The sequence below is a fragment of the Microcaecilia unicolor genome, chromosome 10 (genome assembly GCF_901765095.1).
Source record: "Microcaecilia unicolor chromosome 10, aMicUni1.1, whole genome shotgun sequence".
NCBI lineage: Eukaryota > Metazoa > Chordata > Amphibia > Gymnophiona > Siphonopidae > Microcaecilia > Microcaecilia unicolor.
Genome location: NC_044040.1, coordinates 20,484,473 through 20,511,505, shown reverse-complemented (window position 1 = coordinate 20,511,505; position 27,033 = coordinate 20,484,473). Strand labels below are relative to the sequence as shown.

Sequence of the window (27,033 nt, the reverse complement as noted above, 5' to 3'; positions counted from 1 at the left end):
CCAGTTCTGTTGCGTTCTGCTAGAGACGTCAGGGAGACTTGGGAGAGGAGGAGCGCTTTTAGTGACGCTTGGATTCCGGCGATGGAGGCGGGTAAAGTAAAAAAAAAAAAAACAAAGAGCCATCCTTGGTTGGGGGGGGGGGGGGGGTGAAAAAGAGGGCGCCAGGGCGGGCAGGCAGTTGAACGTGGGAGCGGGAGGGTAAGGGAGAGAGGACCTGGACATGGATGCCAGGCCTCAGGGAGAGAGGGTAATGGCTGGATAGGGATGAGAAATGGAGGGGGCAGGGGAGAGGAGCATGGATGGGAGGGGGCTCAGGGAGAGATGGGAATGGCTGGATAGGGATGATGAATGGAGGGGGCAGGGGAGAGGAGCATGGTTATGGGAGGGGGCTCAAGGAGAGATGGGAATGGCTGGATAGGGATGATGAATGGAGGGGGCAGGGGAGAGGAGCATGGATGGGAGGGGGCTCAGGGAGAGATGGGAATGGCTGGATAGGGATGATGAATGGAGGGGGCAGGGGAGAGGAGCATGGATGGGAGGGGGCTCAGGGAGAGAGGGGAATTGCTGGATAGGGATGATGAATGGAATGGAGGGGGCAGGGGAGAGGAGCATGGATGGGAGGGGGCTCAGGGAGAGAGGGGAATTGCTGGATAGGGATGATGAATGGAATGGAGGGGGCAGGGGAGAGGAGCATGGATGGGAGGGGGCTCAGGGAGAGAGGGGAATTGCTGGATTGGGATGATGAATGGAATGGAGGGGGCAGGGGAGAGGAGCATGGATGGGAGGGGGCTCAGGGAGAGAGGGGAATTGCTGGATAGGGATGATGAATGGAGGGGGCAGGGGAGAGGAGCATGGATGGGAGGGCAGGGCTCAGGGAGAGAGGAGAAATTGCTGGACATGGAGGGCAGGGGAGAGAGGAGAAATGTTGGGCAGGAATGGAGGGAAGGAAAGACAAAGGAAGGAGATGCACATGGAGATGGTAGACAGGACACATAAGGACCCAGGAGGATGGTGGACATGGTGAGAGAAAAAATATCAAATGGAAAGAAGACACTGCATAAAACAGAAGACACTGGGACCAAAGCGAATACAAAAAAACAAATGATCGGACAACAAAGGTAGAAAAAAGTATTTTATTCAGAATTTATTAATTGGAATATGTCAGCTTTTGGAAATGTGCATCTGTGATATTTTGCATGTAAGTTTCAATTTTTCTAGTATTGCTGCATGCTGAGTCTGACTTCTTGAGGTAACTTTCCAGTTTATTTTGCCTTCATATCTGTTGTGTCATGTGTTTTTCATGCGTGATCAAGGTGCAGTATCCTGCTAGCATGTAGCATTTGCAGCCCTTTTTGTTTTTTTCACGAGGTAGTGTATTGGTGTTTTAGAGCCTGGTGTAATTCCAGTGCTGTCTTTCCACGCATGGTTGTAGCTCGTCCTGTCCTTGGAATTAGTGCTGTTATGATTTGGTAAGGTTGTGAGTGTGTTTTTGCACAAGTTTGTGTATAGTGTTTTGCAGTGGAGAGATTGTGTGTCCGCACCTCTGACCCCCCCCCGGGGTTAAGAGAATTGGAACTACTAATTGTAGTGGACTTGAACTGAATAATTTCTGGGGGGGGGGGGGGGGGTTCATGATAGCATTGTGCTTATTATTTCAATCAGTTTTTCTGTACAAGTTTAGCTTGGGCTGGGGGCGGGGCTAGGATGGGGCCCCACCAAATTGGTCTGCATAGGGCCCTGCACTTGCTAAGACCGGCCCTGAAAGTATATTTGTTCCCTGATATTTCTAGAGAATCTCAAAAATGACAAACAATTTTTATTATTAAGGCCTGATACACCACAATTGGGAGCTAACTTTTTTCTAAAGTTCCCCAGTGAGTGTATTGCGATAAGTCAGTCTGTTAAATATATATTTTTTGGGAACCATCTCACCTGATGGACTTTTTAGCTGCAAAAAGGATTGCTAACTCCCCATTAGAAGAGAAGGGTCTGCAATGTGAAAGCAGCCATTTCTTGAAGCTACAGTTGTCTTTCCTTTTTCTTTTTATATGATTATTATTCTTTTTCTTTGACTCCATATTACGGTTTTGGATCCTTTTTATTGTGGACTTCAACTGGGTTAGGAAGTATTGTTAGTAAGGGAGTAAATTATTTCCTTTTTGTATTCATTTTCTTTTCCTTTCCAGCTTTTCTGAACATGTAAACTGTTACATTTCTTTTCTTTTTTATTTTAATTTATTTATAATCACTTGAAATTTATTTATTTTTGTTACATTTGTACCCCGCGCTTTCCCACTCATGGCAGGCTCAATGCGGCTTACATGGGGCAATGGAGGGTTAAGTGACTTGCCCAGAGTCACAAGGAGCTGCCTGTGCCTGAAGTGGGAATCAAACTCAGTTCCTCAGTTCCCCAGGACCAAAGTCCACCACCCTAACCACTAATAAGAATCTAGCAACATTTATTTATTCGTTGTTGGAGAACGTGGTGAAGGCGGTTAGCTTGGCAGAGTTTAAAAAGGGATTAGACGGTTTCCTAAAGGACAAGTCCATAAACCACTACTAAATGGACTCGGGAAAAATCCACAATTCCAGGAATAACATGTAAAGAATGTTTGTACGTTTGGGAAGCTTGCCAGGTGCCCTTGGCCTGGATTGGCTGCTATTGTGGACAGAATGCTGGGCTCGATGGACCCTTGGTCTTTTCCCAGTGTGGCATTACTTATGTACTTATGTATTCACACTAGAATCCATACTTTTAAACTTCCCATAGTCTGCCTCCTCAGCTCTACCTGTTTCTGAGCACACCCATACTCGCCAGAGTGCTCCAAGTGACATCACAATAGCATCTCATGGGCTAGTGCACAAGTGTATGATGGTAGGACAGGTCAGAGATGAGATCTGGACCAATCAGTGTGCACCATGGTATTTTAGAACAGCGGGCAGCTGAAAGTGATGCTTGCTGACCTGAACATGTATACCCTGGAGGAAAGGAGGAACAGGGGTGATACGATACAGACGTTCAAATACTTGAAAGGTATTAATCCGCAAAAAAATATTTTCCGGAGATGGGAAGGCGATAGAACGAGAGGACATGAAATGAGATTGAAGGGGGGCAGACTCAAAAAAGATGTCAGGAAGTATTTTTTCACGGAGAGGGTGGTGAACGCTTGGAATGCCCTCCCGCGGGAGGTGGTGGAGATGAAAACGGTAACAGAATTCAAACATGCGTGGGATATGCATAAAGGAATCCTGTGCAGCAGGAATGGATCCTCAGAAGCTTAGCTGAAATTGGGTGGCGGAGCAGGTGGGGGGAAGAGGGGTTGGTGGTTGGGAGGCTAGGATAGGGGAGGGCAGACTTATACGGTCTGTACCGGAGACGGGACTGGTGGTTGGGAGGCGGGAAATACTGCTGGGCAGACTTATATGGTCTGTGCCCTGAAAAAGACAGGTACAAATTCAAGATATGAGTTTATCTTGGGCAGACTAGATGGACCATGCAGGTCTTTTTCTGCCGTCATCTACTATGTTTTAGTGAGATACGAGGACCGTGCTAAAATCCTCCAACTTTGAAATAAGATGAAATAAAGCAAAGGAATGTTTTTCAAAGGCAGAGAGGAGCTCTGCCACTTGTGACACTCTGCAGGCTGTGTGATCCAGGTACTTGTTAAAGCAAATATACTGTCATACTGCTGTTTTTACAGTTCGTAAAGCTCTATGTAATATGTTGGAGAGCTTATTGTGCCAAGTACCTCTTAGAATACTGCACTGCATGTCACGTTATGTAGTTTCTTACTGAGGGGCAATCACAGTATCATTCTGGCCATGTTCTGAAGGAAGCCGGCTGCTTATGGCAGACTTAAATCCCGATGTGTGTGTCAAGGTGACAGCCCTGACCTTAAAAAGGCAGGTCACAGAAACACAGATGCAAAGCCCAGCAGAAGCCAACTTTTTGACCTTCCCTTCCTGTACTGATGTCCTCAACTGCCCTCCCAGGACCACTTTACCCTGGTCTCTTCTCTCCATGTGTCTGCACTGCCAATTTTTGTTTACGTTAACCATATATCCCAAGAACAGGCGTAAAGACTAATATAATGGACATGCAACCATCTTTTCTCTTCCTCCCCACTGCTCACTGCTTCTTCCATGAGGAAGTAATTGTGCAGACCTTGCAGGTTTTGTTTTGATTTTTTTTTTTTTTACTTTGTCCAACCTCTCTTCCTCCATGAGACCAGTAACCAGCTGTGGTTGGTAGAGGTTGCAGCTTGTTTCACAGCTCTATCCAAAGCTGCCTGGCAAAATGAATGTTAAAAAAAAAAAAAGAAACCTGTCTTGCCTTAACCTCTTTTTGAAACAGTCTAACAGATTATTAATAAACCTGTTGATAAGAGTGAATCAGTTGACACATTATACCGATGGGCCTGATGCTCAGAACTCCGACGTTGTAGGTAACAGTGCTGGGAAATAACTTCTGAATGCTGCTTCAATCAACTTCCCTCATTTCCCCTCCTTGCCCAACCGTTCCCTGATTCTCCTTTACCCCCTACCTCTAGTCCCACTCTTTTGGGTATCCTGTTATTTTATCTTGAATGAATGTTGAATACTTTTCCTTTCAATTTATTTTAGTTCCTTTTTCCTTTCTTTATATTCTCTGTTTTATTTAGATTGTAAACCACCCAGGTCTACATAAGAACATAAGAGTAGCCATACTGGGTCAGACCAATGGTCCATCTAGCCCATAGGAGCCGACTCTTTGGGTGCTTGAGCACCCCTAATATTGATTAAATTCCTTGTATGTGTCCAGGGAGGAGTTATTTCCACTGGGCTTAGCACCCCCAATAATTTTGAAAAGATGGCTCCTAAGATTTTCCAAACAGTGGCCAAGTACCTGGAAGAACCCAAATTATGGCAACACAAGTTAGTCAAGGTGGTATAACAAGTTACTATAAATAAATAATGCTTCAATACTAATAGCATGCAAATTATATGCATGCTGTTAGCGTTGAGCATGGGGAAGTTAAGGGGGAGGAACCTGCCTGGAGCACGCAGTAAACACAGTTCTTTTGCGCATGCCCAGTTAAACTGGAGAGCAGGGAGCCTGTGCACAGAAAACAGAAATCTGCAACAGCTTATGAGACAGCAAGACATTCTTTAATGGGATTTCATGGACACATTTTTCAACCTGATGCTCAAAGCAGTAAATTTTCTGAAGTACTGCCACAACGACCAGGGGATGACGACATTTTCGTGCACAGAATGTTTTAGATTATCCGTACTTCAGAAAAGATGATCCTTTTTTGATAACCAAATGCCAGCTCCAAGCTGGCGTTAAGTTTCAAGCATTAGGGCAGTGGTTTTTTTTGTGCGGTTTCTCTGAACATGTGAGGGAATAGCTGATGACCCTCATTTGCATCTATCTGACTATATTCTAATTCTATTTGCGGCCATCTTTGGTGCCCCCTGAACATACTGCTCTAGCGCCGGCATTAGGTTTTGAGCATCGGCCCACTGGATTTTTAGAAAGTGTTCGATAAAGTCCCTCATGAGAGACTGCTGGGGAAATTATAAGGTTCAGGGGACGGTAGGAAGTGTGAAGTGCTATTTGGTTAAGACAGGAATCAGAGTAGGGTTAACTGGTCAATTTTCTCAACGGAGAAAGTAACTAATTAAGTTCCCCAGGAATCTAAACTGGGACCGGTGCTTTTTAACATTTATAAATGAACTGGAAAAGGAAACAAGTGAGATAATCCAATTTGCAAACGGCAGAATCTTTAAAGCTTGTTAGAGGCTGAGCAAATTGTGAGCACTGTAGAACCACCTTACAAAACTGGTGGCCTAAGAACTAAGCGGCAGATGAAATTTCATGTGGATGAATGAAAAGTGACGTACATGAAGAAAATAATCCTAGCTACAGGTACACAATGCTGGCTTCAACAATGGAAGCTCCTACCCAAGAAAAGATTGTTGTGTCATTATGAACTAATCAACTTCCGCAAACTACTGAAAACCCATCTCTTTAACAAGGCATACCACAAAGACCAACAAATATGAACTCCAATACAAATATCCAGAACTGCCTTACAATATTTGCTTGTTAAACTACTAGTATGTTCTATCTTTTTCATGTACCCAAGATCCTTCTATAATGCTAAATGTATATCTTCTCACATGCTTCCACTATTCATGATGTATTGTAAGCCACATTGAGCCTGCAAAGAGGTGGGATAATGTGGGATACAAATGCAATAAATAAATGGAAAATGTGATGAAATCCTTGGTTGATTGTGCTATGGCAGTAAAAAAAAAAAAAGCAAATAGAATATGAGATACTAGGAAAGGAGGAATAGAAAATACAGAGATATCATTATGCCTTTGTATTCAACATCGTGTCACCACACCTGGAGCATTGTGTGCAGTTTATTTGTCTCTACCGCAAGGTATAAGGAAACAAGAAGAGGTACAGAAAATGATAAAGCGGTGAAACAGTTTCTCTACAGAGGAAGGCTATAGAGGTTAGGAGAAGAGGACAGCTGAGGGGAGATATGATAGATGTCTATTAAATCATAAGCGGATGGAACAGGCAATTAGGGAATGTTTGTTTACCCTTTCAAACAGTACTTTTAAAACAAATTGGAGGAAGAATTTTTCACTCAACACAGTGGCGTTCCTAGGGGGGCTGACACCCGGGGCGGATCGCCGATGCGCCCCGCCCCCTGGGTGCAGCACCCCCCTGGCGAAAGGACACCCCCCGCAAAAGAACCCTCCCGGGTGCACGCCTCTGGGGGGGGGGGGGTGCCGCGCGCGCCTGTCCTCCGTTCGTTCCATGCTTCTTCTCTGCCCCGGAACAGGAAGTAACCTGTTCCGGGGCAGAGAAGAAGCATGGAACGAACAGAGGACAGGCGCGCGCGGCACCCCCCCCCCCCCCCCCCCCCAGGAACGCCACTGACTCAACGTACAATTAAGCTGTGGAATTTGTTACTGGAAGATGTGATTAAAGTAGGGTACATAGCTGGGAGTTAGCCAAGTTCCTGGTAAACTTGGGAAAGCTGCTACTTATTCCTGGTTGTAATTAACAAGGAATAAATCTACTCTCTGGGATCCTCCAGGCATTTGTTGAATTGAGGGAGAGTGCTAGATGTGGTGTGCATTAGTCATTTATGCGGAACCATGTCAAAAGCATATGGGCCCTAAACTAACTGACTGGGTTAGAAACTGACGAGTGGAAGGTAACAGAGGGTACTGGTAAATGGAGCTCACTTTGAGGAGGAAAGGGATGTTATCAGTGATGTGCCGCGAGGTTTGGAAACTACAACGGAATGAAAAATGTTTTAAGGCACTTTTCACGACACCTTTTTTCACGGATCACACAAGGCAGCCACCGAACATTATGAGACCTAAGGCCATCTCCATACAAGATAAGTGACTGATGCAAGACAGTTTATACTGTAATTTTAGACATTTGAAAGCTCGTCTTAGGCATTGCTTTAAATAAATCTCATGAGGTACGGGAGGAGGTTTCTGGTGCGATGATGGCTTGACGGGCATGGCACATGTTAGAACTGCCAGTCAGTTTGAGTGGTGGCCCAGTCACTGGGCACTATTGGCATATTAAAAAAATATATTAAAAAAAGAAGAAAGAATTTAGGTTTCTGGACTATATTATTGAGTGAAAATTTAACGCCAAGAAGTGTAGAGTGATGCACTTGGGGTGCGGAAAACCAAAAAAGAGATACCGGATAGGAGGGGAGAGATTAGTAAGCTCAACTCAGGAGAGAGACCTTGGGGTGTTGGTGTCAGAGGATCTGAAGGTGAAGAAACAATGCGACGGCCGTGGACAGAAGGATGCTAGGCTGCGTAGAGAGGGACATAACCGGCAGGAGGTGTTGATGCCCCTCTATAAGTCATTGGTGAGGCCCCACTTGGAGTATTGTGTTGAGTTTTGGAGGCCATATCTTGCTAAAGATGTAAAAAGACTGAAAGCGGTGCAAAGACAAGCTACGAAAATGGTATGGGATTTGCGTTGCAAACCATATGAGGAGAGACTTGTTGACCTAAACATGTATACCTTGGAGGAAAGGAGAAACAGGGGTGATATGATACAGACGTTCAAATATTTGAAAGATATTAATCCACAAACGAACCTTTTCCGGAGACGGGAAGGCGGTAGAACTAGAGGACATGAATTGAGGTTGAAGGGGGGCAGACTCAGGACTAATGTCAGGAAGTATTTTTTCACAGAGTGGGTGGTGGATATGTGGAATGCCCTCCCGCGGGAGGTGGTGGAGATGAAAACGGTAATGGAATTCAAACATGCGTGGGATAAACACAAAGGAATCCTGTTTAGAAGGGATGGTTCCGTGGAATCTTAGTGGCGACGCAAGTAATTGGAAACAAAACGGGAGCTGGGCAGACTTCTACGGTCTACGCCCTGATCGTGACTGAATAGATATGGATGGGCTGTAGTGTACATTTTAAGAGGTTTTGACATTAGCTTCAGAACTTAGTACAAGAACAGTGCTGGGCAGACGTCTACGGTCTGTGCCCTGAGAATGGCAAGGACAAATCAAACTCGGGTATAAAGTATCACATACCTTGTAAAATGAGTTTATCTTGTTGGGCAGACTGGATGGACCGTACAGGTCTTTGTCTGCCATCATTTACTATGTTACTATCTAAAGCAAGCCAACATGGCTAGAACTAGTCCCAAACAGGACAAGGCAAGACAAGGAAACAAAGCTAGAACTGGGTCCAGATAAGGCAAGGCTAGGCAGGGCAAGAACTGGATCTGAACACAACAAAGTGCAACATAAGACAAGGCTAGGGCTAGAACTAGACAAGGCAGGACTGGAGCTTGGCAGGAGCTCGAAGAAAAGGCAGGACTGGGGCTTGGCAGGAGCTGAGAGAGAAGGCAGGACTACAGCTAGGCAGGAACTCAGAGAGAAGGCAGGACTGGAGCTTGGCAGGAACTCAGAGAGAAGGCAGGACTGGGGCATGGCAGGAACTCAAGAGAGAAGGCAGGACTTGGGCTTGGCAGGAACTCAAGAGAGAAGGCAGGACTTGGGCTTGGCAGGAACTCAAGAGAGAAGGCAGGACTGGGGCTTGGCAGGAACTCAAGAGAGAAGGCAGGACTAGAGCTAGGCAGGAACTCAGAGAGAAGGCAGGACGGGTTTGGCAGGAACTCAAGAGAGAAGGCAGGACTGGAGCAAGGCAGAAACTTCAGCAAGGCTAGGTCCAGGGTCCAAGGTTAGGCAAAGAACGGCTGGGACTGGCAAGGCTGGGACTCGGCAGGGCAGGAACCACAACAAGGCAGGAGCAGGAAGACCTCTTGCAAAGGCCAAGAAGAGAGGCTGGAACCTACCCCAAATAAACCCTAGACTGGAACTGGGGTTCTCCCTGGTGTTCAGGAACTCCCAGCTGCAGGCGCTACAAGAGCAGGTCTTCAGCGCATGCCCTAGACAGCCCGACCCGAAAGGACACCAGAAACGGCAGCAAAGGGATGCCTCCCGGAAGAGCACCTATAGGTTGGGCACAAGTCAAGGAGCTGTGACAGCAGCCTCCAAAACATGACAAGAGATTATAGTGTTGTCCGCAGACAATCTGCCTTTGATAAAACCCCGTTTGGGAGGGATGAATAATATTCACAATTACCTTCGACAATCTATCAGCCAAGACCTTAGAACATATTTTGCAATTGTAATTCAGTAAAGATATGGATCTGCAATATTTTTGCATAGAAGGGATCCCTACTGAGCTTTTCCAGCACTATAATTGTAGCCTCAGTAAAATAAAATCCTACTACGTTTATTATGTATAAAAGAGGAGCATAGTTTAAGTAATCGGTGAGAGAAAAAGGATGCACTATGCAGATAGAATTCTAAGGATAAACCATCCCTCCAGGTGTTTTTTTACTTTTCAAGGCAGAGATGGCTTTATTAATTTCCTTTAAAGAGATCGGAATGTTCAAGGATTGTACTTCAGCCTCAGTCAAACCAGGACAATGCAATTTAGCTAAATACTCATTGATTTGATCATCAGTAGGGTTTTGTTTAGAATGATAAATCTTAAGAGTAAAACTCAAGGAAATGATTTGCAATTTCATCAGACTTGGTGAGCAGTTTGTCTTCATGTTTGACGGCATTAATCTTTGGAGCTCTCTTTCTCGTCTTCAGTGGAGGAGTGGCCTAGTGGTTAGGGAGGTGGACTTTGGTCCTGGGGAACTGAGGAACTGAGTTCGATTCCCACTTCAGGCACAGGCAGCTCCTTGTGACTCTGGGCAAGTCACTTAACCCTCCATTGCCCCATGTAAGCCGCATTGAGCCTGCCATGAGTGGGAAAGCGCGGGGTACAAATATAACAAAACTAAAATAGATACTATTGGAGATTCTACATGGAATGTTGCTATTCCACTAGTAACATTCCATGCAGAAGCCTGCGCGGCCACCACATTGGTGATCTGCAAGGGCCGACTTCTACATGGAATGTTGCTAGTGGAATAGCAACATTCCATGTAGAATCTCAAATAGTAGCAACAGTGGAGGAGTGGCCTAGTGGTTAGGGTGGTGGACTTTAGTCCTGGGGAACTGAGGAACTGAGTTCGATTCCCACGGGGTACAAATGTAACAAAAAAAAAAAACTAAAATGTGGCCTGCTTTATTCATACCAGCATAATTAGAAGATTGTTCTGCTAACAGCATAATCCCAGCATTAGTACTAAGTATCGTATGAACTTGAAATTTTAGCTTCTGCAAGGATGTGAGGGCGGAAGGAGCGTGAAAGTTTTGGTATATTTTCTCAACTATTTTAATCTCTGATTCCAATTTATCCAATTCAACCTTCTTTAACTTGTTTTTAGACGTAGTGTACTTTATTATCTCTCCTCTTAAATATGCCTTATAGGCATCCCATATAATCGAATAATCCATAGTGTCCACCTCTATGTATAGACAATAATCCTCAGACAAAATTAAGCCAAAAATGCTCATCTTGTAGCTTGGACGCATTGTATCTCCATGCTTTAGAACCAGTTGTATCAGGTAACACAAGCATGATCAGAGATGGGTTTGTGTTCAATAGAGGTGTTCAATATTTTAGATATAAAAGAACCTGAGACAAATAAGTAATCCAGTCTAGAGAACGAGTTATGAGGTAGAGTGAAAGGTATAATCCAATTCGGTAGGAAGTCTAAATTTATGTCCAATGGGAGGTTCATGTCACCGCCCATCTCCACATAATCTACACCCAAGAGGACAATCTGTCGTGATAGAAAGTAAAATAATTGTGGTTTATCCCTTGTTCATCCACAGCATACCCTCCCTTGGAAGAAGAAACATAAAGACAGGGGTTAAGGCACTTGATGGGTACAGAGAGAGACAATCAGACACAACCATAATAGAGCAACAACAGTAGCGATCCTGAGCATGAAGGAAGTACATATCAGGAGCATAGACAACTGATCATAAGAGGCTAGACAGTAATAATACCTCGTGATGCAGTAGACATGGAAATTGCTAACAACAACAACAAGTGTTGATCTGCAACTATGCGTAGCAACAAACAGACCAGCAATAATGAAGCGTTATGCAGATTTATTAAAACAATCACATGACATGGCCACATTTTGTCCAAAGGCTGCGTCAAAGACTCAAGAAAAATGTCAGGAAGTATTTTTTCACGGAGAGAGTGGCGGATGCTTGGAGAACTCTTTTATTAAAAAAGAAACGCAAAGCCATACAGAAACATATAACCCCAAACCAAATATATACAAACAAGTCCCCCACCTTAAATCCACCTATCTACCTATATACACTGTCAACCCCCACCCATCCTAAAATGAAATTAAATGAACATAAAATTCAAATAAAACTCGAAGCCAATTCAAAATAAACTGTCCAACCCCTCTATGGAGGTTTCAAGTGCACATGCCTCCACCAAACATTGGTTCTTGCTATCCCCTCCGCCACCCGTTCCCACTGGGCTACCCCCTGGACCGCCCGAACCACCTCCCAACTAACGCTGTCGGCTGATCGGTAGTCCTGGTGCAAGGAGACCCCACACCGAGCCATCCAGAGGCTAAACCGGAGTATCACCGAGATGAGGAACTCCGTCACCGGATCTAACCCCCCACCTCCCCCCTGCCGCCCGTAAACCCAATCTGCATATGAATATGAATTAAAACTCGGGATGTGTAATAATGCTGCTACCCTGCCACATACCATTCGTGTAAAGGGGCATTCCCGTAAAAAATGTTCCATCGTTTCCTCCCTCCCCACGCACTCCCCCCTTGGGCAATCCCGTTCCTGCACATTCCTGTAGTTAATATTCCCTCTGACATACAATTTCCCGTGAAAAGACAGCCAAGCAATGTCTCTGTATTTCGGCGGGATCCTCCGTGAGGCCACCAACCGCAAGCCCTGCCTCAGCACTGGACCAGGTGCATCCTTCAGTACCAGGGGCGATGAGAATGTTTGGGACCTCACCCGTTCCACCCATACCTCCCTCCTCCCTGTCTTTATTTCCTCTGCCAAAATTCCCCAAACTCGTACCAGCCGAACTAAGGGCCTATAGTACCCAACCTGGTCCGGAGCCCCCTTCCTTACCACCCCCACCCTCCTTCCCAACTTCCACGGGAGCCAGAATCTCTCCCACCAAGACAGAACGCTACCTGCCCATCCTGGCGGATCTCTGTCCAGTGCCCGTCCCAGGTTAAACTGAATAAACAGGGAGCTAAAGAAAAGTACAGGATTTACCATCCCTACCCCCCCCTCTTCCCGGGCCAAGTATGTGATGTTACGCTTGACCGGGTTCAGCCGATTCCCCCACAACATCTGAAAAAAAACACTATATAGGGTGGTATAACAATGCACTGGCAACAAACAAATATAACTGATAAACAAAAACATAGGCACCAGGTGAGATTTAATCAGCTGAACCCGGTCAGTCATGGACATCCTCCACCCTTTCCATCTGTCAACCTTTTCCTTAGCTCCCTGTATGCACCGCTGCCAATTAAAGGTTGCATAATCCCCCTGTTCAAAATATACCCCTAATACCCGCAGTCTGCTAATGGCCTCCGGAAACTCCCCTCCCAAATCAAAAGAGCCCCCTGGAGGACCCACCCACAGACTCTGACTTTTCTGGAAGTTTATCAAAGCCCCTGTAGCCTGTGAGTACCCAGAAATGACCCCTTTCAATTTCTCCCCCTCTGTTGTGTCCGCCACCCACACCGTGACATCATCAGCGTAAGCCACCACCCTTAATTGAGACCCTGTACACACCTCCACCCCCCGAAGTCCCTCCTTCCCTCCCTGCTCTAACCACCTAACAAAGGGATCAATTGCAAAAGCATAAAGTACCGGGCTTAAAGGACATCCCTGCCGCACCCCTGCTGTCACCCCGAACCTATTCCCTTTCCAACCGTTCACCAGGGGAAAACACCGTGCCCTCGTGTACAATAAACGTAATTGAGCCACCCAATCCCTAGGAAACCCATAGTGCTCTAAAACCTGCCAAAGAAACGCCCACTGTACCCTGTCAAAAGCCTTATCCTGATCTAATGCCACCATTAGTCTTCCTTCCCCCCGACTATGTTCCACACCTTCCCTTACCCAAGCCGCTGCCTCCAGAACCCCCCTCCCCTTAATCCCACAGGCCTGTGAACTTGCCAACACCCCCCCCCACCACCTCCTTCATCCTATTCAGAAGCATATGCGCGAATATCTTCCGATCACCATTGAGCAGGGCAATCGGACGCCAGTTGGCCAAGGACTCTGGATCTTTTCCCTTACTCAGAAGAATCAACGCCGCCTCGGTCAGGGATTGGGGTAAAACCCCCTGCTGACGTGCAGCCTCCCAGACTTGCAGCAGGATTGGGGCCAGAAGGTGCTTAAATGCCTGATAGTACTCTGTTGTGAGTCCATCTGGCCCTGGTGCTGTCTTCCTCCTTAAGGCCCCAATGGCCTCTTCTACCTCCCCCAGCGACCAGGGGCGCAACAGGGCCTGAAGAGATGGGCCCCCCCTTCCCACCCCCGGTGTCCCCGCAATATAGTGACCCATCACTTCCTTATCCACTTGCTTATCTGAAAAAAAACGTGCAAAGTGCTCTTCCACCACCTTTAAAATCCCCTCCTTCGACACCTGAACTACCCCTCCCATGTCCCTTAAACCCCCCACAATCCTATGCTCCCTCCGCTCCTTGCAACACATAAATGGGTCTGGGCTGACCAATTTCCCAAAGTCCCGTTCATAGACCAAGGAGGCATATCGATCATACTGGACCTTTTCAAGTTGCTCCTGCAAATCCAGAATATCCTCCTTTCTCCCTCCATTGGAGAGTAGATAGTCCCTTCGTTTCTTAATGGCAGTCCCCAGCCGAGTTCTCTCCCTTCCTTCTCTCCGAGCTTGACGGGTGAAAAAAAACCTCGTCCGCCTCTTCACTAACTCCCACCACTCTCCAATGGAGGGAAAAATACCCTGGATCGAAAGCTGGTCACCCAAAAAGGCCCGATATTCCTCCTTGACCTTCTCATCGGTAACCCATTTCAGGTTAAGCCGCCATAACCCCCTCCCCGGCCTATGCCCTGCCCAACCCCCCACCTCCACCAACACCAGTTTATGGTCCGAGAAGTCCACGTCCACCAACCTGGGCCCCTGAACGCATGCCCCTTCCCGGACCAAAAATCTGTCTATCCTGCTCCTACACTGTCCCCGTGCAAATGTGAAACCCTCCACCTCTGGTGAAAATTCAAGGTGCACATCTACCAACCCTGCCCCTTTCATTATCCCAGCTAGCCGTATCCCATCATACCTCACCTGCGCTGCCCTTCCTCCACTATCCTGTTTCCTCAAAATGGTGTTAAAATCCCCCCCCCAAACCACCTGACGTGCCGTGTATAAATAAGGTTTAATTTTACCAAATAACCGTGAACGTTCCCTCTTACTTTGTGGCCCATAAACATTAATAATCCGGGAAGCCACCCCGTGCCACAAAACATCCACCACCAAACACCTCCCTACTCCTAATTCCATCACCCTTTGAATCTGTACCTTATGTGTTTTAAATAATATCCCTACCCCCCCATACCTGTCCCCTGCCAAGCCCCAAACCGAAGGCCCCCATCTCCAGGCCCTCCTCGCACACCTGATCGCCTCCATAGTTTGCAAGCGTGTCTCCTGGATTAGGAAACAGTCTGCCTGGATCATGGAGAGGCCCTCAAAGGCCAAACATTGCGCCCTCTGGGAGGCCACACTCGCCACATTCAGAGTGGCAAATAATAATATAATACCTGCCATTATGTAGGTAAAGATGACTGTCTCCCAACCTCTTCCTGCTGAACTGCTTCCTTCACATCACCCCTACCTAGAGCCCAGACCCCTTCTTCAACCACTTCTTCCTCCGCCCAATCCCTAACCCCGGCTTCAAAACCTCCCTCCTTCCCCACCCCCCTCCCCCCCTCCCTTCTTCCTTCCCTTCTTCTTCTTAGACTCATCCAACCCCCCCTCCTCTTCAGACAAAGACAAACCCCCCCGCCCTCCTTCCTCTATTTGCCCCCCCTCCCCCCTCTGATCCCCTCCCACCCCCTGAACCTTCCCCCTCTCACTCCCGTGATCCTTCCCCTGTAGAGCTCGAATTCTATCTGATCGCCTCATAAGCTTCTCCCCCTCTCCTGCCCCCCCTCTTCCCCCCTCCCCGTCCAACCCGCCCCCACCATCCACACTAATCTCCATCCTCCTAACCTTCCCCCCCTTCTTCTTACGCTTACCCCCCTCTCCCTCCACCCCCTCTAATTTCCTCTTTCCTTCCTCCCCTCCCCCCACAACCCCACCGACCCCTTCCCCTTCTTCTTCCACCACCTCCTCCTCCTCTGCCAAAACCTGAAACCGGTTTCCTGTCTCCCTCTCTTGCCGAGTCCCCTCTCCTGACCCCCCTGAAATCCCTCTACCCTTCCCCTTCACCCCCCTCTGCTTCTTGGGGACCTGGGCCCACTCATCTACCCCTTCCAGCCCTTGCCCCTGTTTCCTCACCTGTGCTGCTGCCTCTGGAACCCCCACCTCCACAACCTCCCTCTGTGCCCCCCTTACCCCCTGATCCCGACCCTGAACCCCCCCTCCCCCCACCCCCTCCTCCTGCACCTCCTCTTCCCTCCCCCCCTCTTCCCTCCCCCCATTATGCGACGCCCTAGGGCAGTCCCGGAAGGCATGCCCCAGACCACCACAAAGATTGCACCTGATCGAAGAACACTCTTCGGTGGGATGATCTTTCGATCCGCACTTAGCACATTGCTGTACTGGGCAGGACATGCTAAAATGGCGGAAAGACCCACACCGAAAACATTGTCTTGGCTGTCCCTTGTAAAAACACAGGATTCTGTCCCTTCCAATAAAAGCCGCTGAAGGAATGTGTTGTACTACCTGCCCTACCTGGTGAAGTTTAACCAAAGCCCCCCACCCCCCCCGCCCAGACTCTACTTGGATCCGGGAGCTTGGTCAATGGAGTCCTCAACTCGGCATACCTGTGCAGCCAAAAGGCCAAGTCTGCCCCTGAGATGGACTCGTTACGGACTAGCAGAGTCACCTGCACCAGATCTGGCCGACTGATGGGAACTACCCTATAACATTTCCAATCCCCCCTTCCTCTTACCCCCTCATACTTTTCCCAGAAGACCTCCATGCCTCTCTGGGTCAGAAAACTGACATCGTATTCTGGGAGATTAACTGGATGAATACAGGCATAGAGGTCTTCTGGGACAAACCCTAACTCCAAAACTAGTTTCAACACTGTATCACGTGAAGGCATTCCCCCCTCCCCCACCCACTTGATTTGGACCACATTCCTTCTCTTGGGCGGTTGCCCATCACCCCTACCTCCCCTGAACCCAGCATCTGTGTTATTACTAAAGGAAAACTGCCCCTTCCCTCTTCCTCCTTCCCTATTAACCACATCTGCAAAGGAGGGCTGACCCTGCCTCCACTGACTTCCCCTCCTCCCTGAGCTTATCCCTTCCTTGCCTGAAGATCCCTTTCCCCCCACCTGCTGATCCTGCCCACCCCCTTTACCTTCCCTTACCATCTCCCCATCAACCCCCTCCCCCCTTCCACAAACTGGAACAGCAACCCGTTCACCAACCTTTTCACCAACAGAACAGTTCCCCAAACCCTCTGCCCCTTCCCCCTTACCCCCCTCCCTCACATCACAAATCAACATATCCTGAACATCATCCCCTCCCCCTCCCCCCTGCCCACAGTCAGTGCCCAGAGAACTGAGCCCCCTGGAATCTATAACCAGTTCTGAACAGTCCTTAGCTTTCACAATGCTTCCCTGGGAGTGAGCTCCCTCTGCCTGGGCTGCAGATCCCCCAGCAATATCTTCTGTCAGAGAGACTGCTGATACACTCTGAGGAGAGCTCTGTTCTCCCTGCACCAGCAGGTCCCGCGTGAGGCTGCTTACAGTTTTTACAGAGCCAGAGTTTATCTCCTCTTCCCTTCTGTGCTGGGGATTCCCTGAGCTTGGTTGTGCTACTGAATCCACCACTTGTGGCTGTAAACCTGGTGCCTCAATCAGGGAGCTAACTAAGCTCACCTGTGTCTGCAGCCCTAAGACCTGCTGTTCATTAGTGTCCACACTCCCAATGTCAGTATGCTTTCCAGCTTGCTTTCCAGTGTTCACCTTCCCTGTCAAACTGTTGCCTGCATCACTGTTGGGTAGTGCAGGCACTTTTTGTGAAATAACACAAAACCCCAAGTCACCGTCCTCAGTTTCAAAGACAGCAGAATATGTAGGCTGACTGAGTTCCAACTCCATTGTGTTTTCAGCCATATTCTCTGCAGCACCACCTGAGGTCTCTTCAACTCCTTCCCTCTCTTCCCTGGCAGCTGCCTCTAAGGTAAGGTTTGCAGGGTTCTGAGTTGCTAGATTCTTCATAAATTGTAAAGTGTCTTGACTGCTTGTCCCCACCACATTATCTACTGCAACCTGGTGTTTTGTAAAACAATCCTCAGATACCAACTCTTCTGTTTCCTCTGGCTGATTCTGGTTTGGCACTGTCCTGGGTTGAAATCTTTCCCTGGTAATATAGAGTTCCCTTAAAGGGTTATCAGAGCCCTTCTTCAGGGAGTCCAACACCTTTATTTTCAGGCAAAGCTGCTTTCTCAAACGAGCTTCTTCCTTTCCATACAGACTCTTCTGTGCTGCTGGGGCCAACTTCTGCAGGGTTCTAGCCCTGTTTAGTTTTTTTTCCCAGCACTTCCACCTCCTTCCCCAGGGCTTCAATCCTCCTCACCCTGTCCACGATACCTCTGGCTGAAGAATCAGGGCTGCTGCTTCCCAGCTGCCCTACCCCCTCCTCCTCCTCTTCCTCAGACCACTCATCCTCACTGTACAACGGGTCCAGCACCGGCTGAAGCTCCTGACCCTCTTCCATCCTCTGTTCTGCCACTTTCTGGGCCTGCTTGACTCTCACCCTCTGCCTCCCCCTCCCATGCTCTTCGTGCTCCTTACCCGGTAACCGCTGGGTCATGGGAGGGGTGCTGGGTCTACTGTCCCCCCTGGACCTCGAGGCTCCACGGTCCAGGGGACTCCGCTCTCTTCTCCCAGGGGCCAGGCTCGGCTGAGAGCTGCTTCTCCGTCTCTCCTGGTAGCTGGGCCCGGCCGTTTCCCGAGCCGGGCCCTGCCCTGAGGAGCGCTCCCCAGAGCCCTGCCTCATGGCTGGGAAGGGAGCTAGGCCTTGCTCCCCTCCCTTCCTCCAACCACAGAGCCTCCTGTAGTATGTCCTTCTCCTTCAGTGTCTAGCTACACACTGACTTGGAATGCCCTCCCATGGGAGGTGGTGGAGAGGAAAACGGTAACGGAATTCAAACATGCGTGGGATAAACATAAAGGAATCCTGTTCAGAAGGAAGGGATCCCCAGAAGCTTAGCCTGTGGTGGGAGGCAGGGCTGGTGGTTGGGAGGTGGGGATAGTGCTGGGCAGACTTATACGGTCTGTGCCAGAGCCGGTGGTGGGAGGCGGGGCGGGGATAGTGCTGGGCAGACTTATATGGTCTGTGCCCTGAAAAAGACAGGTACAACAAATCAAGGTAAGGTATACACAAAAAATGGCACATGTGAGTTTATCTTGTTGGGCAGACTGGGTGGACCGTGCAGGTCTTTTTCTGCCGTCATCTACTATGTTACTATGTCAGGGGTCAAAACTATAGGGGATTAAAATCAAACCTTCCCTTAACGGTTACAGCAAGTCCAAAAATGGTACAGCACTTCTCACAGAGCAGCAACATTCCCACTGTACTTGCAGTTGTTTTGTTGGTCTGTAATCCTGGCCACAATGCTGTGAGAGACCTACTGTTTCTTCAGGCTGTAATTCTGTTTATCAATGCCAAAGGGCAACTGAATTTCTCTTGGCTCTTGCCCTGTATATGATATTCTGTTGTATCCCTGTGTGTAATATAGAAAGAGAAGTACCTTCTTGTCATGCAGTAAACCTGCATGGACAAGGTTAACTGGTGATTGCTTTCTCGTTGGGTCTGTGCATCAGAACAAGAAGAAAATGGCTTCTTCTCTAGGATGCAATCCTGGTCATGTCTCCTTATCTCAGCATAAACTCACGAGCATAATACAGGAAACCCACTTCTTCAGGTAATAAATAGACATTCTTTTTGTCTTTCGCCATGGAACTTAAGCAGATCATCTGACAGTTATTTTAGTGTCTATTGAGATCACACATTATCCATTATGAACACCGTCAGCAGAAGCCCACTGAAATAACAGGTGTCCTTGGGTTATTTGTGTTTCGATATGCTCTCTCGGTGCACCTAGTTTGCAACTGGTTTCAAGCAAGCAAAAGGAATAAGAGGTCCTGACCATCAATGTATTACCACTCATACAATCATTATTAAGCATTCACTGTGTTGGCGAGAATACTTCCAAAGCCCTCGGTAAAGAGCGTAGTTAAAAGATGACACAGTGCTCCTGTAGTTTGATATTTTCAGGGCCTGTACTACCATTCTTAAGAGTGTGCAGTGGAGTTACAGAGAAGGTGGAAGCCATGGATAGCTGTCAATAGAACTGGGTTCTGCGGCAGTTCTCGTAACTTGAAAGACGGCACTATACAGATCACATGTTGAGGGAAGAGCAGATGCAATGGAGACCCGCAGGCTGGGTAACATGATGCAGAACTGGCACCCTCACATTCTTGGAAGGGACAATCCAATCAACAGCGAGCAGTGCAGTAATCATGGAAAGCTTTCTACATCAGGCCTGCAGCATTTACAGAGGAGAAAATACTACACTCCCTCCCTTCCCCGATATTCAGCCGGCAGCACGGTTAACTGCCAGTGGCGGCGCTGACCCTGGATATTCAATGCCAGGCCATTTCCCGTGACTGTCCTTAAATATTCGGGTTTTTTTTTTTTTTGGCCGGCTCTAATTTATCCTACTATGCCAATACTCAGCACTGGCCGGTAAAGTTAATAGGGGTACAGATAGGACTGCTATTTATATGGACCGACTTGCCCACTAAACTTAGCTGGCCAGCCACTATGCGCTAATATTCAGCAGAGATAACCGGCTCTCTTAGCTGGCTAAGTGCTATTTAACCGGCCAGGAGTTACTCCTGGCCGGTTAAATAGCGCCGAATATCAGGCCTTATATTTCACTTTTGAAATGAAAGACATTTTGTGCTGAATTTGTGCCACAGATTTGTTACTGCACAAAAGTGAGTGCTGTATCGTGTTTACTGGACATTTTTATCTAAAAGATGAGGACAAGAATTTCAGCAGGGCCCCAAATATCAGTACATCATCTATCAAACACTATTTGCCTTATAAAAAAGAAAAAGTTATATATGGCGGTTGGTCAGCAGAATATGGAACTTTCAGACTAAACACTGACCTGAATCAGAGGAAGTTTTTAAAGACACGATGGCAGGCGTTACAGTAACATAGTAGATGACGGCAGAAAAAGACCTGCACGGTCCATCTAGTCTGCCCAACAAGATAAACTCATATGTGCTACTTTTTGTGTATACCTTACCTTGATTTGTATCTGCCATTTTCATGGCGCAGACCGTAAAAGTCTTGCCCAGCACTAGCCCCGCCTCCCAAACACCAGCCCCGCCTCCCAATCTCGGCTAAGCTTCTGAGGATCCATTCCTTCTTAACAGGATTCCTTTATGTTTATCCCACGCATGCTTGAATTCCGCTACCGTTTTCATCTCCACTACCTCCCGCGGGAGGGCATTCCAAGTATCTACCACTCTCTCCTTTTCCTATCTCTGTAAGGAGACATATCTCTAGGTGCTACAGTGCAAGCTGCGCCCTTCATGGCACATTATCATCTCACTGTGCTGGGGCCTGGTCAGGATGCAGAGATCATAGCCAGAGGCCTGGAGAATCAGTCACCAGAGGTGATACAGTGCATGTGGCTGGGCCAGAGCAGCAACTTCCAGCTTGAAATATGTAGTCATAAAAATAAGAGATTTTTCACCAAGCCTCCCTGAGAATGAAACCAATGCTATAGCCGGTTGGGAAGGGGAGGAAGGGAGTGAGCGGAAGGATCACCCAGCAGCCAAAGTGCTCAGCACCTGCGAGTGCTCCTCGAGCCCCAGGCTGGCAATCATAGCACAATGTATTAAAGCAGGACTCTGGAAATCAAAGGCATAATTTCCCAACTCCTTAACATTATAAATAAAACATGCAGAGCTGCATGAAAAATCCATTACTATGAAAAGAACAAACAAAGCAAATAACACAGGAGAAAAAAAATATGCAAACTAGCTGCTGCATTTATAACTTGATATAACACCCCATGGTGTGGAGTGATTTATGGACTGTACATCAGGACCGGGCTCGTACGGGGGAGTGAAACATTCTAATGAGACTAGAATTCCACTTACATCATTCAGCATTTGCTTTAGATTTCCTTGGCATAATGCGCAATCTGTACAAGAACCAGGCCCAGTCTAAGATAACTGGAAACAACAGTGCTCAATTTACACAAAGAACTGATACAGCATGGGCAGAGGGATAAGCACATTTCTTCACCTAAATTGACTCACACAGCCTTTTAACTAAACAAGTAAAGTACAGCACAAACAGAGGCAATGCAAGCTTCCCTCACACAATGCCCCAGCATGGAACAGGTACAGTACAGGCAATAACACTGCAATATTCCCACGCACACTGCCCCATTACAGAACAGGTACAGTACAGACAAAAACAATACAAACTTACCACACACACTGCCCATCACTGAACAGGTACAATACAGACAGTAACTCTGCAAGCTTCTCTCACACACTGCCCCAGCATGGAACAGGTACACGAAATTCAAAAACGCGTAGGATAAACACATAAGTACATAAGTATTGCCATACTGGGAAAGACCAAAAGGTCCATCAAACCCAGCATCCTGTTTCCAACAGTGGCCAATCCAGGTCACAAATACCTGGCAAGATCCCAAAAAACTACAAAAACATTTTATACTGCTTATCCCAGAAATAGTGGATTTTCCCCAAGTCCATTTAATAATGGTCTATGGACTTTTCCTTTAGGAAGCCGTCCAAACCTTTTTAAAACTCTGTTAAGGTACCACATTCTCTGGCAATGAATTCCAGAGTTTAATAACACGTTGAGTGAAGAAACATTTTCTCCAATTCGTTTTAAATGTACTACTACATTGTAGCTTCATCGCATGCCCCCTAGACCTAGTATTTTTGGAAAGTGTAAACAGATGCTTCACATCTACCTGTTCAACTCCACTCATTATTTTATAGACCTCTATCATATCTCCCCTTAGCCACCTTTTCTCCAAGCTGAAGAGCCCTAGCCGCTTTAGCCTTTCCTCATAGGGAAGTCGTCCCATCCCTTTTACCATTTTCGTTGCCCTTCTCTGCACCTTTTGTAATTCCACTATATCTTTTTTGAGATGCGGCGACCAGAATTGAACACAATATTCGAGGTGCGGTTGCACCATGGAGTGATACAAAGGCATTATAACATCCTCATTTTTGTTTTCCATTCCTTTCCTAATAATACCTAACATTCTATTTGCTTTCTTAGCCGCAGCAGCACACTGAGCAGAAGGTTTCAACGTATCATCAACGATGACACCTAGATCCCTTTCTTGGTCCATGACTCCTAAAGTGGAACCTTGCATGACAAAGCTATAATTCGGGTTTCTCTTTCCCACATGCATCACTTTGCACTTGCTCACATTAAACGTCATCTGTCATTTAGATGCCCAGTCTCCCAGTCTCATAAGGTCCTCTTGTAATTTTTCACAATCCTCCCATGATTTAACAACATTGAATAACTTTGTGTCATCAGCGAATTTAATTATCTCCCTAGTTACTCCCATTCTCCAGGTCATTTATAAATACGTTAAAAGGCAGCGGTCCCAGCACAGACCCCTGAGGAACCCCACTAACTACCCTTCTCCATTGACAATACTGACCATTTAACCCTACTCTTTGTTTTCTATCTTTTAACCATTTTTTAATCCACAATAGAACACTACCTCCTTTCCCATGACTCTCCAATTTCCTCTGGAGTCTTTCATGACGTACTTTGTCAAACACCTTCTGAAAATCCAGATACACAGTATCAACCGGCTCAACTTTATCCACATGTTTGTTCACCCCTTCAAAGAAATGTAGTAGATTGGTGAGGCAAGATTTCCCTTCACTAAATCCATGTTGACTTTGTCTCATTAATCCATGCTTTTGAATATGCTCTGTAATTTTGTTCTTAATAATAGTCTCTACCATTTTGCCCGGCACTGACATCAGACTCACCGGTCTATAATTTCCCGGATCTCCTCTGGAACCTTTTATAAAAATCGGTGTTACATTGCGCCACCCTCCAATCTTCCGGTACCACGCTTGATTTTAAGGATACATTACACAAAGGAATCCTGTTCAGAAGGAACAGATCCATACAAGCTTAGTGGAGATTGGGTGGCAACACCGGTAATTGGGAAGCAAAGCTAGTGCTGGGCAGACTTCTACAGTCTGTGCCTTGAAAATGGCGAGGACAAATCAAGGTCAGGTATACATATAAAGCAGCACATACGAGTTTATCTTGTTGGGCAGACTGGATGGACCGTACAGGTGTTTATCTGCCGTCATCTACTATGTTACGATATAACAGTACAGGCAGTAACACTGCAACATTCCCTCCCACACTGTCCATCGCAGAACTGGCACAGCACAGGCAGCAGCAATGCAGACTTCTCTCCCACACTGTCTCATGACAGAACTGGTACAGCATAGGCAATAGCAGTGTAAGATTCTTTCCTATACATTGCCTCATCACAGAACAGGAACGCTGCAGGCAGCAGCAGTTCAAGCTACCATCTTAAATACTGTCCCATCACAGAACAGATACAGCCCAGGCAACAGCAGTACAACCTTCCCTCACACACAGTGTCTCAAAACAGAACAGATACAAGGCAGGCAGTGCAAGCTTCTCTCTCACACACTGATCCATCATAGTACACCAAGAGCACAAGCAGCATTGTAGTCGTCGCTCAAACACACACAGAGGCATATTTTCAAAGCACTTTGGGAGGCTAAGTTCCATAGGTTTCTATGGAACTTTGGGAGGCTAAGTGCTTTGAAAATATGCCTAACAGTCTCATGACAGAACAGATACAGTTCGGGCAGCAAAAGTGCAAGCTTCTCTCTCACACACTGCCCCACCATAAAACAGATACAACCCAGCAGCAGTAGGCTTTCCTCTCACCGTAGCAACGTAAAACAGCAACAGTAGGAGCCGGCTTTGTGGGTGCCTGGGCACCCCCAATATTGACATAATTCCTTGTATGTGTCCAGGGAGGGGTTAGTTCCATTGGGCTTAGCATCCTCAATAATTCTGAAAAGATGGCTCCTACGCAAGCATCCTTCACACACAGACAATCCCAAAAAGCACCCCAACTTCCACTGACTCTATGAAAAGTCAACCCTGTAACACATGAAGCATTTACCAGCTCTGGGTGCCTGTGACCAGTCTATGAGTGGTTCAAGAAAAACTCGGTGTCCGTGTGCTGATCTCCCACATCAAGCAGCGTTATTTTTTTTTGGGGGGGGGGGGGGGGCAGAGCAAAGTGATACATGCAGGTAGAAAGTGTGTTACTTATGTTAATAGGTGGTCTGAAAATTGCTCTTCAATGCAGTAAAAAATCAGCTCTTCCGTAACATATGTTTTTCTTGGTCACACGGAGCTGAGATGTTCCCTAGGAGCGCATTCATGTCAGGGTAGCAAAAATGTGCAGAAATTGCAGTGCATTTTTTTCCTAGCAAAAAAGGTGCTGGTACTCAAATGCCAGGCCATCCTTCAGGGGTGGGGGGTGACCGCTTGAGGAACTCACCCCACAATAGCCAGGCCCCCTGCAACCAGTCACAGAATCTATAAAAACGCAGAATTGGTGTGCAAGGCCTGATTTCTTTTATTATACCCAGGCCAAATCATTCGCAAATGCCCGAGTCTTACAACGCAGTCTCTGCAGCCGCTCCTCCTCTCGCCTCCACGTCACTGCCCCTGGAGTAAGACTCCAGAGGAGCGCAGTGACGTGACAGGTGAGAGGAGGAGCGGCTGCAGAGACTATGTTGTAAGACTCGGGCATTTGCGAATGATTTGGCCTGGGTTTAAAAACATTTATCGCTTATTTCCTTTATGTAGCGGCGCCGGACAGCGTTACCACTTGCAGCTGCGGGTGGCAAGGGGGTTTGATGCGCCGGGGGGGAGGGGAGGGTCGCTGGACATGGATGGCTGCAGGGGGGGCAGGGGAGAGGGAGGGGGTCCTGAGACCAGAGAGGTGGGGGTGGGGAGGGGGGCCCTGCGAGAGGGGTGGGGTGGGGCTCACACTCACTCACTGTCTCTCACATACACTCTCTCTGATACACTCCCTATCACACTCTATCTCTCTGTCACACACACACAGTCTCACACACACTCTCTCTCACACAAACACACACACACGCTGTCTCTGTCTGTCTCTCATTCTCTCTCTGACACACACACTCCATCTCTCACACACTCTCTCTCTCAAACATACACACTCCGAGGAAAACCTTGCTAGCGCCCGTTTCATTTGTGTCAGAAACGGGCCTTTTTTACTAGTATATATCTATTTTACCTGGCCAATTGTTTTTTTTGCATCTTACTTTTTAACCTTAAATTTTACAATACAAATCCCACAGCATTGATCGGACCCATATGCTCATTGCAGGTGGCCATACCACATCACCATTTCTTCCCAGCCTCCCATTCTGGGTCTTCCTCCATCAATAACTGCAACCACCAAGTGTCATGTAGTCCAATTCCAACACATATGGTCCCTCCACCCATTTCCAACCTCTTGCCACCAATAATCAAGATGGTAATAGCAGTAATTCCACCAAATGCATTCCTCTCCCCCCTCCCCCTTCCCTATCTTATTCTGTGTCTTCCAAAAGTCATATGCTGGGGCAGACTGGGCAACACAACCCCTGTAACAGACCTTATTTTCATCATCACTCTATCTCAAAACTTTCTAGTAACTTTTCATTGCCACCATATATGTACCTGTACCTACTTTGAAACCATACAAATGCTTGTACTTTTTACCTTGACAACCGGTGCAGAGTGTACAGATAAAATTATACACAATCGTTGGCCCAATGCACAGTGGCGTTCCTAGGTCAGCTGACACCCGGGGCGGATTGCCGCTGCGCACCCCCCCCCCCCCCAGGTGCAGCGGCGTCCGTTCCCCCAGGGTGCAGCACGACACCCCCCCCCGGGTGCATTCTTAGCTGCAGAGAGCAGCCGCGCGGCTGTCGGCTCCGCTGGCTCCCTCTGCCCTGGAACAGGAAGTAACCTGTTTCGTGGGCAGAGGGAGCAGGGAACCAGCAGAGCCGACAGGCGCGCGGCTGCTGTCTGCACCCCTCCAGCAGTGTGCACCCGGGGGGGACCGCCCCCACCTTGCTACGCCACTGCCAATGTATACCCGTTGACCCCGGGTATACAAATAAAGTATCACATACCATGTAAAATGAGTTTATCTTGTTGG

General features: G+C 47.5%; 1 protein-coding gene across 1 annotated transcript in view; it reads right to left on the bottom strand.

Annotated features, from left to right (window-relative positions):
* SND1 (staphylococcal nuclease and tudor domain containing 1) overlaps positions 1 to 27,033 on the bottom strand; it is a 1,412,868-nt gene that overhangs the window by 49,317 nt on the left and 1,336,518 nt on the right. The window lies entirely within an intron of this gene.